Raw genomic sequence first — 15472 nt, forward strand, 5'->3', positions numbered from 1 at the left:
ATCGAGGGAAAAATAAAGTTTACGAGGAATAGGCTCGATTGTTAAAAATTTTGTACCGAGGTAAGTTCATGTGTAAATAATGTAGCATAATTGTTATTTTTAAGTTATTGATGTTAAATATAGGATATGCTGATTCTTATCATGAAATATATGCTTTGTGGTTATTTTCAAATAAAATTCAAATTAAGTGTATTATTTGTTAAATATAAAGTGCCACCGATTATTGGTTTCGGTATTTTACGGAAGATGGCAAGGAGACATGTTCGAGGAAAATCCCGTTTGAACCTTAGGAATAGATTAGGATACAAGTGACATGTCACTAGGATGGTTGAGCATCCGAACTCGTTGAGTTGAGTCCGAGTTCACTTATGGATGTGGAATGTCCGAACTCATTGAGTTGAGTCCGAGTTCGTGAAATGTAACTAGGCATCCGAACTCGTTGAGTTGAGTCCGAGTTCACTTATGGATGCGAACACCCGAGCTCATTGAGTTGAGTCCGAGTTCACTTATGGGCGGGTTACAGGGTAGCTTGGCTACAAATGTGGCACTTATGTGCAAATTATCCATGTGTCTGAATTATATTCCGATGTGTTCAACGGGTAAAATTTCTAGTGAAATGGAAGAACACTTAAGATGCAGGTGACGTATTGGTAAGTATTGTGAAATGGACACTTTGGACAGGTATGTACTTAACCCTCGGGTTGAAAATAGATGCAACAACGATAAGGTGGTAAGATGATGAATGATGTTTAAAAATGTGATATATGTTTTGGTGATACCATGCTAAGGTTGTTTGGTATAATTGTATGGTTATGTTATTTGTTATTTGCATATAAACTTACTAAGCATTTATGCTTACTCCCTCCTTCTCGTTCATTGTAGTTTTTAACAAGCCGGCTTGAGAATTGGGATAGGTCGAAGACTCGTTCACACTATCCGAAGGCCTAAATTGGTAAAATGGCTTGTGTGTTTTGAATGTGGCATGTATGGCAAAATACTCACTTTGTGTAAATGATCTTATGATATGGCTATGGTTTGGAAAGAAAAGGGTTTGTAAATGATTAGCCATTGGAATGGCCAATCTAAGTCATATTTGATGTTATGTATGTTTAAAATGCTATTTAGTCCATGAAAATCCTTAGTAAAGTGAAATCTGTCATAAAATAGAATCTGACAGCAGCAGTGATGTAAATTTGAAAAATCACTAAAAATGGTAGAAATGGAATTAAATGATGAGTAAGTTATGAAATTTAATCTTAATTAGTCTATTTTCATATGGATTGAACAAAACAGGTATATGAATTATATTTTATGAGATATTTAAATTTTTGTGAAACAGGGCCAGAGTGATTTCTGGATCCCCTGTTCTGACTTTAGAAATTCACCATAAATTGTACCAAAATAATTAGGTGGTTTATTTTATATTATTAGAATCCTTATTGAGTCTAGTTTCAGGATAAACAAACGGCATAGTTATTGAAACTCTGTACAGGGAGATATATGATTTGTAATACACAGAGGTCAGAGCAGTCGAACCCTGAAACAGGGGAGACTTTAACTAATAAACTGTACTAATTGGCCCAACCAAAAATTCTAGAAAAAAATTTAGTAGATAGATATATGAGTCTAGTTTAAGGAAAAATTTACGAAATTTGATTTCGAGTTTCGGAACTCGAGATATGAATTTTTAAGTAACTGTGACACAGTTGGACAGCTTGTCCGATTTTGTTTAAGTGCTCAAATAAGTTTAGTAATGCCTCGTGCTCGACTCCGGCGACGGTCTCGGGCGTGGGGGCGTTACATTTGGTGGCATCAGAGCAGGTTTAGTTGGTTCTCGGACTAATGTGTTGTATGTACGGGTTTTGCTATACATGCCATATATATATATTGGGATAGTGTGACGACTTCTGACCTTTTAAATGATTTTTTTTTATAGTAAATGGATCCCGATCCAACTGTGGCTGATGATGTAGAGAGTAATGCACCAGCTCCGACCGAAGGGGCGGTGCCAACTGAAAATCTACCTCCTACTGTTGGTCAAGGAGGAGGAGAAGGGGCTCGGGAAACCTTTCTCCAAATGATGAATGCTTGGTATACTGAGTTCGTTTGTACGAACCCGAATGCACAACCTCCCCCACCTCCCCCGATTCCTCAACCTGTACCCCCGATGCCTCAGGGTGTAGATCTGATGAAATTTCATAGAACTCCAGTTGACAGAATCCGTAAACAATGGGCCAAAGAATTCAGGGCAAATATTGATGATGATGCCGAGAAAGCAGAGTTTTGGCTCGAGAATTCTATTCGAGTATTTGATGAATTGTCTTGTACACCTGAGGAATGCTTGAAATGTGCTATATCATTGTTGAGGAATTCAGCTTATCATTGGTGGAAGACATTGACTTCAGTAGTACCGAAAGAGAAAGTAACTTGGGAGTTCTTTCAAGAAGAATTTCGGAAGAAATACATCAGTGAAAGATTTGTTGATCAGAAGTGTAAAGAGTTTCTTGAATTGAAGCAGGGGAACATGACGATTCTTGAATCTGAAAAGGAGTTCGTCGAGTTGAGTAAGTATCTTGGAGAATACATTCCTCAGAGGCTAAAATGTGTAGGCGATTTGAAGACGGACTCAATGAAGACATCAAAGTATTTGTTGCGATTCTTGAATTAAAAGAAATGGTAGTACTTGTTGATCGAGCTTGCAAGGCTGAAGAACTACTTAAAAAGAAGAAAAAAATAGAGGCTGAGACTAGAAATTGGAAGAAAAGACCGACGAGTAGTTCATTCTCACAGCAAACTAGAAAATCTAGAAATATGTATTCTCGTCCTCAGATTTCGGCCGGACAATCATATTGAAATTTTAAGAAGTAAAATGTGGGTCTTAAATCTCAGACTACTTCTGCAGCTAGTGTGGGGAATTCGAGATTTGTTAAGCCCGAATGCCAGCGGTGTGGAAGAAATCATTTTGGCCCATGTAAAGCAAATGAATGTTTTTAGTGTGGTTCTCCGGATCATTTTATTAGAGACTACCCAAAGAGAGTTGAGAAAGAAAAATTTCTGAGTGTAAAAGCTAGTGGTGCAGACTCGAGAGGAAGATATTCGAGAAAAGCTGGAAATGAAGCAAGCAGCAAGAATGTAGCCAGAGATTCAGAAGCTAAATCTGAAGTAAGGGCTCCAGCTAGAACTTATGCCATAAAGGCACGTGAAGATACTTCATCACCCGATGTGATTACTGGTATATTTTCTCTTTATGATGTTAATGTTAATGCTTTGATTGATCCCGGTTCTACTCATTCATATGTATGTATGAAACTGATGTCTAGTATGAATATACCTGTTGAGAACACAGAATTTATGATTAGAGTGTCGAATCCACTAGGCAAATGTGTGATAGTTGATAAAGTATGCAAAAAATGCCCTTTAATGATTCGGGGTCATTACTTTCTGGCTGATTTGATGTTGTCGCCGTTCGATGAATTTGATATTATTTTGGGTATGGATTGGTTGACATTGCATAATGCTATAGTAAATTGCAAAGAAAAGGTTATAGAATTAAAGTGTGAAAGTGGTAAAATTCTGCGGGTTGAATCAGAAAAGTCAGAGGCATTATCTAGTGTAATTTCTTCGATGTCGGCTCAGAGATATTTGAGGAAGAGTTATGAAGCTTATTTGGCATATGTAATTAATACAAAAGAAGTTGAAAAGAAAGTTGAATCAGTGCCAGTTGTGTGTGAATTTGCGGACGTATTTCCAGAAGAATTGCCGGGTTTGCCTCCAGTTAGGGAAGTAGAATTTGGTATTGATTTGATACCGGGAACAGCTCTGGTCTCGATTGCTCTATATAGAATGGCACCAGCAGAGTTGAAAGAATTAAAGTCGCAATTGCAAGAGTTGACTGATAAAGGCTTTGTGAGACCGAGTTTTTCACCTTGGGGTGCTCCCGTGTTATTTGTGAAAAAGAAGGATGGTTCTATGAGATTGTGTGTTGACTATCGGCAATTAAACAGGGTGACAATCAAGAACAAGTATCCGTTGCCAAGAATTGATGATTTATTTGATCAGCTAAAAGGAGCGACATGGTTTTCAAAGGTTGACTTGAGATCTGGATACTATCAGCTGCGAGTAAAAGAGTCGGATGTGCCTAAAACTACTTTTAGAACAAGGTACGGTCATTATGAATTTTTAGTTATGCCATTCGGGTTGACAAACGCTCCTGCTGTATTTATGGATTTGATGAATCGCATATTTCGTCCATACTTGGACAAATTTGTTGTGGTGTTTATTGATGATATTTTAATTTATTCAAAAGATAAGACAGAGCATGCTGAGCACTTGAAGATAGTTTTGCAAACTTTGAGAGATAAGCAGTTGTATGCTAAGTTCAGTAAAAGTGAATTTTGGCTTCGAGAAGTTGGATTTTTGGGTCACATTGTTTCATGTGATGGTATACAGGTTGATCCTAGTAAAATTTCAGCCATTGTTGATTGGAAACCACCGAAAAATGTAACCGAAGTTAGAAGTTTCTTGGGGTTAGCTGGGTATTATCGGCGGTTTGTAAATGGATTTTCTATAATTGCTGCTCCTATGACTAGACTACTCTGAAAGAATGTTAAATTTGAATGGACGAAAGAATGTCAACAGAGTTTTGAATAATTGAAAAAGTTATTAACAGAGGCACCAGTGTTAGTACAACCCGAATCAGGTAAAGAATTTGTGGTGTATAGTGATGCTTCTCTAAATGGTTTGGGGTGTGTACTAATGCAAGAAGGAAAAGTGGTGGCTTATGCTTCGAGGCAGTTAAAACCTCATGAGAGGAATTATCCTACTCACGATTTGGAATTGGCTGTGGTGGTGTTTGCTTTGAAGATTTGGCGACATTATTTGTATGGTGAAAAGTGCCGGGTATATACCGACCACAAAAGTCTTAAGTACTTGATGTCACAAAAAGACTTGAATTTGAGACAACGAAGATGGTTGGAGTTGTTGAAAGATTACGAGCTTGTTATTGATTACCATCCGGGAAAAGCGAATGTGGTTGCCGATGCTTTAAGCAGAAAGTTGTTATTTGTTTTGAGAGCTATGAATACTCAGTTAAAGATATCAGGTGATGGTTCGATTCTAGCAGAGATAAGATTAAGACCGATGTTTTTACAAGAGATTTCTGAAGCTCAGAAAAATTATAAAGATTTGCTAACCAAGAGAAAACAGTGTGAAGCTGATACGGGATCAGATTTCAGAATCGGTTCCGATGGTTGTTTGATGTTTAAAAATCAGATTTGTGTACCGAAAAATGATGAGTTGATTCAAAAGATTTTGCATGAAGCACATAATGGTTGTTTGGTAGTTCACCCGGCGATCTGAAAATGTATAATGACTTGAAGAAAATGTCTTGGTGGAGTGGGATGAAAAGAGATATTTCGAGTTTGTATCAAAGTGCTTAATTTGTCAACAAGTGAAAGTTTGAACACCAAGTACCTTCTGGATTACTCCGACCTATCATGGTTCTGAATGGAAATGGGATCGGATTACTATGGAATTTCTATCAGGGTTGCCGTTAACTCCGGGGAAGAAAAATGCCATCTGGGTAATAGTTGATAGACTGACTAAATCATCTCATTTTATTCCATGCGTCTGATTATTCTCTTAATAAGTTGGCTGAATTGTATATCGATAAGATTGTTAGACTTCATGGAATACCTTTGTCAATCATTTGAACGAGATCCGAGATTTACTTCACGGTTTTGGCAAAGGTTGCAAGAGGCATTAGGTACAAAGTTAAATTTCAACCTTGCCTTTCATCCACAAACCGATGGACAATCGAGAGAGTAATTGATTCTTGAAGACATGCTCGGATGTTACGCATTGGAATTTCAAGGTAGTTGGGAAAGGTACTTACTGTTGGTAGAATTTGCTTATAATAATAGTTATCGACGAGTTTGAAGATGGCACCTTATGAAGCATTGTATGGTCATAAATGTCAGACGCCATTGTATTGGACTGAACTTAGGGAAAATCAGATTTATGGAGTTGATCTAATAAAAGAAACCGAAGAAAAGGTGAAAGTGATTCGAGATTGTTTGAAAGTCGCTTCAGATAGACGAAATCTTATGCGGATTTGAAGCGAAGGAAATCGAGTTTCAAGTTGGTGATAAGGTATTTTTGAAAGTGTCTCCATGGAAGAAAGTTCTTAGGTTTGGACGGAAGGGCAAGTTAAGTCCGCGTTTTATTGGACCATATGAAATAATTGAAAAAGTTGGACCAGTAGCTTATCGATTAGCATTACCACCTGAATTGCAAAAGATGCATGATGTGTTCCATGTATCTATGTTACGTCGGTATCGTTCGGATCCTTCACATATAATTTCACCGACAGAAATTGAGCTACAACCGGATATGACTTACGAAGAAGAACCGATTAAGATTTTAGCTCGAGAGGTTAAGCAACTAAGAAATAAAAGTGTCGCTCTCGTGAAAGTATTGTGGCAAAAGCACAGGGTAAAAGAGACTACATGGGAACCTGAGGAAACTATGAGAAACCAATACCCATACCTATTTACCGGTAAGATTTTCGAGGACGAAAATCCTTAAAGGGAGGAGAGTTGTAATATCCCGAATTCAGGCCTAATCGGAATAGTGGTTTCGTGACCACAAATCCAAGATAAAAATAATTATTTTAAAATTATTTTGAGGTTTATGATATGATTGAATGATTGTGTGAAAATTTTGTAATGAAATTCTATGCATAAAGTGCTTAAGTTGAGATTAGGGACTAAATCGAATAAGTTGCAAAACTTGCATTCTAGAAGTTTTTAGTATGAAATTGCTTTGAAATATTAATTAGGAGGTCTTAAATGGTAATTTGACCAATTTTAAGTTCATGGACAAAATTAGGACATGGAAGGAATTTTTGGAAAGTTTAGTAGTAAGGGCATTTTGGTCATTTGGATATTAAATGAAATAAAAATAGGAAAAATAACCCAAAATGATCATCTTCTCCATATTGTTCTGCTGATTTTTGCTCTCCTCCATAGCTGGGGTTTCTTCAACTTTCAAACTTCATAGTAAGTGATTTCAAGCCCCGTTTTTAATGATTTTTATGTTTTTGAAATCCCGGTAGCTCGATTTAGCTTATGTTAACAATAATTCAACCTATGGTTCATATTTGGAAAAATATCCATAGGTGAAATTTGTGTATTTTGGTGTTTTATGACAGAATATGAGGTTTTAAATTTTGTTAGACAACTTGTGCTACTCGGTTTTGAGTGAAAACGAGTAAAAAGGCTTAATCGGTAAAAAAATATTTAGTAGTCATAAATACATGTTAGAGTGAGAATTTGATGTTGCCATAGAAGGGAAAAATGATCAGCATGTCATAAAACATAATAATAAGGGATGAAGTTTAATTCCCGAGCCTAGGGGCAAAAGTGTAATTATGCAAAAGTTTAGGGGCAAAATGGTAATTTTGCCAAAGTTTATATTAAGGACTGTTTTAATGAATGTATGTATTAAATAAGATTAATTTGGTATTATAGATCAAGAGAAACGAGATTCAAGTCGTGATCGAGGGAAAAATAAAGTTTACGAGGAATAGGCTCGATTGTTAAAAATTTTGTACCGAGGTAAGTTCATGTGTAAATAATGTAGCATAATTGTTATTTTAAGTTATTGATGTTAAATATAGGATATGCTGATTCTTATCATGAAATATATGCTTTGTGGTTATTTTGAATAAAATTCAAATTAAGTGTATTATTTGTTAAATATAAAGTGCCACCGATTATTGGTTTCGGTATTTTACGGAAGATGGCAAGGAGACGTGTTCGAGGAAAATCCCGTTTGAACCTTAGGAATAGATTAGGATACAAGTGACATGTCACTAGGATGGTTGAGCATCCGAACTCGTTGAGTTGAGTCCGAGTTCACTTATGGATGTGGAATGTCCGAACTCGTTGAGTTGAGTCCGAGTTCACTTATGGATGCGAACGCCCGAGCTCGTTGAGTTGAGTCCGAGTTCACTTATGGGCGGGTTACAGGGTAGCTTGGCTACAAATGTGGCACTTATGTGCAAATTATCCATGTATCCGAATTATATTCCGATGTGTTCAACGGGTAAAATTTCTAGTGAAATGGAAGAACACTTAAGATGCAGGTGACATATTGGTAAGTATTGTGAAATGGACACTTTGGACAGGTATGTACTTAACCCTCGGGTTGAAAATAGATGCAACAACGATAAGGTGGTAAGATGATGAATGATGTTTAAAAATGTGATATATGTTTTGGTGATACCATGCTAAGGTTGTTTGGTATAATTGTATGGTTATGTTATTTGTTATTTGCATATGAGCTTACTAAGCATTTATGCTTACTCCCTCCTTCTCGTTCATTGTAGTTTTTAACAAGCCGGCTTGAGAATTGGGATAGGTCGAAGACTCGTTCACACTATCCGAAGGCCTAAATTGGAAAAATGGCTTGTGTGTTTTGAATGTGGCATGTATGGCAAAATACTCACTTTGTGTAAATGATCTTATGATATGGCTATGGTTTGGAAAGAAAAGGGTTTGTAAATGATTAGCCATTGGAATGGCCAATCTAAGTCATATTTGATGTTATGTATGTTTAAAATGCTATTTAGTCCATGAAAATCCTTAGTAAAGTGAAATCGCCATAAAATAGAATCGACAATGACGATGATGTAAATTTGAAAAACACTAAAATGGTAGAAATGGAATTAAATGATGAGTAAGTTATGAAATTTAATCTTAATGAGTTTATTTTCATATGGATTGAACAAAACAGTATATGAATTATATTTTATGAGATATTTGAATTTTTGTGAAACAGGGCGAGTGATTTCTGGATCCCTGTTCGACTTTAGAAATTCACCATAAATTGTAACAAAATAATTAGGTGGTGTATTTTATATTATTAGAATCCCTATTGAGTCTAGTTTCAGGAGAAACAAACATAATAGTTATTGAAACTCTGTACAGGGAGATATATGATTTGTAATACACAGAGGTCAGAGCAGTCGAACCCTGAAATAGGGGAGATTTAACTAATAAACTGTACTAATTGGCCCAACCAAAAATTCTAGAAAAAAATTTAGTAGATAGATATATGAGTCTAGTTTAAGGAAAAATTTACAGGATTGGATTTCGAGTTTCAGTACTCGAGATATGAATTTTTAAGTAACTGTGATGCAGTTGGACAGCTTGTCTGATTTTGTTTAAGTGCTCAAATAAGTTTAGTAATGCCTCGTGCTCGACTCCGGCGACGGTCTCGGGCGTGGGGGCGTTACAGGGTAGGAGTTTTGGTGTTTCAAAGAAAGGAAAAATAAAGGGAAAAATAGGGATTGGGGGAATCGGAACGGCGGCGCTTGGAAGGCCCCGTTCGGCGATGATGGTGCGTCGCAGGTGAGAGGTCACTGCTCGGTGTGGTGCGGCGGTGGGAAGGGCGTCGGATGGTGGTGGTAAGAGGGAGGAAAAAAAAAGAAAAGAAAAGAAAGGAAAGTAGAGATGGGGCGTTGGCGCGGGGTGGGCTGGCGAGGTGCGGCGACGGTGGTGGACGACCGGCGAAGGGAGTGACGGCGACGGTCGGCAGCTTGGCTTGGTTTGGGGTTATGTGTTGTTTGTGGAGAAGAGGAAGAATATGAGAGGATTTGGGAATTTAGGGATTTTGGGTGTTTGAATTTATTTTTGTTTTTTTTGTTTAATTTTTATTTGGGATATTGGGTAGGGTAATTGGGTTAGGTGTAGGTTGGGCCAACTTTGGGTATTGGGTTTTGTGTGGGTGTTGAGTGTGTATGGGTATTGGGTTTAGATTTATGTGGGTTTAAAGGAAATGGGTAGTTTTGTATTTGGGTTTGGGTTATTTTAGCTTGTGGGTAAATAGGTTTGGATTTAGGTATTGGGTTGATTTTGGGTTTTGGTTTATGTGGTTAACTTGGTTTTTATGTTTTAGGTATTTAGGTATGTGGGTAAATGGGTTTGGGTAGGAATTTTAGTGGATGATGGTTTTTTTTTTTACTATCATCACATTAACAAGTCGTGCCCACGCCACATTCATTACTCGTCTTTTTGAAAATTAATTACTTCCACAGTATTCCTGAAAACATCAAATTGACTAAGTTAAATAAGAATTTATTTATTTACATCCTAATTTACTTAAACTAAAAATAAATGAAAATAAAATTGGGTTGCCTCCTAAAAAGTGTTTTTTTAACGTCGTTAGCTCGACGACCTGTTATTTAAACTTTTGGCTCATCGAGAACAATCTCCTCAACTGTGTGTATTTGAAAATTCTCGAAAAAGGGTTTTAGTCGTTGACCATTCAGTTTAAAGCGCTTTCGTGTCTCTTCACTTTGAATTTCCACTGCACCATTCGCAAATAAATTAGTAATAATAAACGGTCCTATCCATTTGAATCGAAGCTTACCAGCAAAGATTTTTAAAGTGGAGTCATATAGGAGCACTTTTTGTCCTATTGAGAACTGCTTCCTAGTGATGAACTTGTCATGAAATGCTTTCGTCTTTTCTTTATAAACTCGACCATTTTCATATGCATCGTTTCTGATTTCCTCGAGTTCTTAGATGTCTAATTTCCGAGATTTTCCCACAGATTCCATTTCCATATTGCATTTTTTAACTGCCCAAAAAGCCTTATGCTCTAACTCGACCGGGAGGTGGCACGGTTTACAGCGAGTCGATAAGGTGACATGCCTATTGGTCCCTTGTAAGTCGCTTCTATAGGCCCAAAGTGCGTCATTCAGTCTTAAACTCCAATCCTTCCTGTTAGGTTTAACCGTCTTTTCCAAAATGGACTTGATCTCTCGATTTGACACTTCAGCTTGCCCGTTTGTTTGTGGATGGTAAGCTATGGCAATTTGTTGAGTCACTCCATATTTCTCCATAAGTGCACTTACGAGCTTATTGCAAAAATGTGTTCCTCTGTCACTGATTAATGCTCGTGGAGTGCCATACCTGGAAAAAATAAAATTTTTAAGAAAGTCAACTACGGTCTTAGCATCATCATTTCGAGTGGCCTTTGCCTCTATCCACTTAAAGACATAATCAACAGCTAAAAGTATATAAAAATTACCGAAAGAATAAACGAAAGGACCCATAAAGTCGATGCCCCACACATCAAAAATTTCACAAATATGAATAGGAGTAAGCGGCATCTCATTTCGACGACTAAGGTTGCCAAATCTTTGGTATTTTTCACAAGTTTTACAGAAATAAAAGGCATCACGAAATATGTTTAGCCAAAATAATCCACATTCGAGAATTTTGTGTGCGGTGCGTTTAGGTCCAAAGTGCCCTCCGCATGCATAAGAATGACAAAAAGTTAAGATAGACTGTACCTCTATTTCTGCTACACAACGTCGTATTACCTGATCCGAGGAATGCTTCCAAAGGTAAGGGTCGTCCCAAATGTAATATCGTGCATCCTTTCTTATCTTATCTTTTTTAGACCTTGGCAAATCTGAAGGAACAGTACCTGTGACGAGATAGTTTATTATGTCTGCATACCAAGGGTGTACTGCATTTGCTGAAAACAGGTTTTCATCTAGGAAGTTGTCCTTCAATGGTGTGTCGTCTACTGGAATCGGTAATCGACTCAGATGGTCAGCTACTAGGTTTTCGTATCCCTTTTTATCCCGAATTTCAAAATCAAACTCTTGTAGGAGTAGAATCCACCTGATCAGTCGGGGTTTTGCCTCCTTTTTCCCTATTAAATATTTCAAAGCTGCATGATCAGAAAAGATAGTTACCTTAGTTCCCAATAGGTAAGATCTGAATTTATCCAAAGCAAACACAACAGCTAATAATTCTTTCTCGATCGTTGTGTAATTGCTTTGGGCAGCATCTAAAATGTGACAGCCCAAAATTGACCCTAGTCGGAAAGTGGTTTCGGGACCACGAAACCAAGTCTTATAAATAATTAATTGTTATATTCTATGTTTATGATGTTAATAAATGCATGTATGAAAGTTTCATGCATTAATTTGATCATTTCTATGTGAATTTATTAAAAATGGACTTATATGAAACATTGTAGAAATGTGATAGGTTAATCTATGAGGACCTATTAAAGCATGTAGTGAAAATAGTGGTTTTGCATGTCAAATACTCCTTTTCTTATGCATAGTGGCGGCCATGATGGAGCATATATTACAATATGTGGTAAATTTCCATGAAGTGGTCATTATTTTATGTAAAAGAAAGGAAATAATAAAAGAAAAAAAAAGTGTGTGTGGATGCCTTTCCCCCATTTGCCGTGAATTGAACAAGAAAAACAAAAAAATGCTCATCCTTCCTCAAATTTCTTTCAATTCTTGTGAGTGAGAGAGAGGGGGGTTTGGAGAAGCTTGGCCATACTTGCAACTAGAGTGAGGTATGTTTGATGTCATTCTTTAAGATTCATGCATGTTTTAGTTGTTAGTTTGAAACCTACCTAGCCCATGGCTTAGATTTCTTTGCTATTTGATGGAGATGAAGTTCGCCATGGAGGTTGTCTTTTTTGGTTGGTTGTTTAAATGTTGTTGTGATGAAGCATGAAGAGAAGTGAGATGAATGTTTAATAAAAGGAGATTTTAGATCCTTGAGTTCTTGTTGTTATGTGTATGTGCATGAGTATTCGCCATGCTATAGAATCTATGTGCAAATGATAAATGCTTGGTACATTCGGCTACATGGGATAATGAAAGTTGTATTAAGTTAAGGTGCATACTTTAATCTAAGTGTTGAGAAGTATTCGCTAAGATAGCTAAAAGGTGGGTGTTGCCGATTTTTAGATTTAGATTATGAGAGTGGTTATAATGGGCATTAAGATGGTAATCTTAAGAAATGATAAGTAGATGATATAATTGAAGGGTGAAGTGGCTAATAGGGACTTTTAATGAAATTATGTCAAGGCGAATGTATCATGAAATAAATAAAAAAATGCTAAATTGTGCTTGTATGTGTGTTCGCCAAGGAAGTGTGATATGAAGCTTTGATAGGTTTGAAAGATGAATGACCGAATGAGCTATAGGTCATGTATGGGTTAATTTTATGCATATGTGTGTGTGGCATTAGTAGTTAATGGCATTCGGCATTGTTTAACTAAAATTAGAAATGAATCTTAAAAGTTAAATAGGTTGCCCTAGTGGCGAATGTGTTAAAACTAATGCATGGACAAATGATACTGAATGAATTGATTTCAAATGTGTATGGTTGCCGTATGTATGTGTTAGATTGAGAAGTAAATTTGTTTGATTTAGCTCAAGAGCAAAGGGAACTAGATTGGATAAAGGAAAGGAGAAAGCAAGCGAGTAGCCGATTTGGAACCGTTCTACCCCAAACAAGGTAAGTCATTAAGCACGTATTTGATATTGCTTAAATGATTGTAAAATTTATGCAATTGTGTTTAATGGGATGATATATATATATATATAAATGAAAATGTATGTGTATGGAGTGATGACATTTGTTGAATGTAAAAGAAATAGTGAAATGTGTAGAAAGTTTGCTTTCGGCACTAAGTGTCTTGAACAATACGTGTATGCGGTGTGAGATCGGCACTAAGTGTGCGTGCTGGAAATATATGGCACTAAGTGTGCGTGCTGGAAATATAAGGCACTAAGTGTGCATGCTGGAAAAATATGACACTATGTGTGCAAGCTGGAAAAATACTGACCGGGTGTGCGAGCTCGGAGGGTATGGCACTTTGTGTGTGCGGGCTTAAATTACGTGGCACTAAGTGTGCGAAATCGAGTAGTAAGCACTGTGTGTGCGTACTCTATATATATGGAGGGTGTGTCTCCATTGAATTGAGTATGGACAGCGGATAGGGTAAGTACCTCGAGCTCATGACGAATAGAGAATACGTTCATGCTTGGGGTTGAACTTGATAAGCCTTAAATCTATGTGATGATTGAAATTGTATGGTTGTGCTGGAAAATGAGTTAATGTGTAAAAATGCTTGATTATCTTGTTGTGTAAAATATGAAATGTGGATGTATGATTTGGTACGAGATTGGACCGAAAGGTCTGAGGTATTAAGGTATAGATTCGATATGGATGAGTACCTAGCCTCGTTTGTTGTACATGTTGTAGTAACTTTATCAGTGAATTGATGAATGCTTATGACTTACTGAGTTGTAAACTCACTCGGTGTTTTCTTGTCACCCATTTTAGGTCTCTCGGACTCGTATTGTTTGCGTGATCGGGACCGTCGCTGAAGTCATCACAACGGCTGAAATCTTGTGGTATTGTTTTTGTTGTTGAAGAACATTTGGCATGTATAGGCTATTATATTTTGTCGAATTGTGGGTTGTAAACTTTAAGCCATGTGAAAATGGCCTATGTGGTCGTCGAGTGGGATGCTAGAACCTATAGCCACGAGTCTTAGAAACTCTAATTTTGATAAGGTGGCCATAATTTGTGTCATGTATGATGGATGATTAAGGCCAAGGAAAGATTCATGAAATTGGCATAGTCTACTGCAGTAACTGTTGCGGACAGCAGCAGTGAGATGAGATTGAAAAATCACTAAAAATAGTAGAAGTAGAATTAAATAGTGAGTAAATTATTAAATTGAACCTTGATGAATCTATTTTTATATGGACGAAACGAAACGACCATATGAGCAGTATACTGAGAAATATTAAGGTTCTCGTGAGACAGGGCCAGAACGGTTTCTGGGTCCCCTGTCGCAACTTCGAAAATTTGCCATAAATTATCCAGAAATAATTAGGAGTCATGCCTTATATGTACAGATTCCATTTTGAGTCTAGTTTCATTAGAAACAAACGGCACCAGTATTAAAGCCCTGTACAGAGAGATATCCAAGTTGTAACGCACGAAGGTCAGAGCAGTCGATCCCGGTAACATGGGTGACTTTAACTAATAAACTGTACCAATTGGCCCAACCAAAAATTCTAAAAATAAATCCATGGATGGGTATATGAGTCTAAATTCAGGGAAAATTTACAAAACCAGTTTCTGAGTTTTGAAACTCGAGATATGATTTTTAAGGCGACGGTGACGCAGTTTTCCAGCCTGACTGGTAATGTCAAATTGGTTGGTATTTTGAGAGGATTTGGCCGTTAACCCCTCGTGTCCGACACCGGCGTCGGTCACGAGTTAGGTGTTACAATTTTATTGGTATCAGAGCTATGGTTTAGTCGGTTCTAGGACTACCATAGGCGTGTGAGTCTAGCTATACATGCCAAATTGTTAGTGCTTAATAATGTGATGACTTCTGACGGTTGAAATTTTTGTTTTGATTAGCGATGGAACCCGGGATAGAGAGACCCTTGGCGGATGACGTTGAAAGTGTAGCGGCTACTCCTGCGCAAGGGACACCGCCTGTTGAGCCTCAGTCATCCGCGAATAATCAAAATGAAGGGGCGAAACAAGCCTTCTTCACCATGATGAATGAGTGGGTCGCGCAATATGCCCGAACCAATCCGGGTGTCCAACCATTC

General features: G+C 37.3%; 1 long non-coding RNA gene across 1 annotated transcript; it reads left to right on the forward strand.

Moving 5' to 3' along the window:
- Positions 1-1146, forward strand: LOC128285407 (uncharacterized). Its single transcript, XR_008275905.1, has 2 exons — positions 1-60; positions 883-1146. It is a non-coding gene; the product is annotated as an uncharacterized LOC128285407 (long non-coding RNA).
- Positions 1147-15472: the final 14326 nt, after the last annotated feature.

The sequence above is a fragment of the Gossypium arboreum genome, chromosome 2 (assembly GCF_025698485.1).
Source record: "Gossypium arboreum isolate Shixiya-1 chromosome 2, ASM2569848v2, whole genome shotgun sequence".
NCBI lineage: Eukaryota > Viridiplantae > Streptophyta > Magnoliopsida > Malvales > Malvaceae > Gossypium > Gossypium arboreum.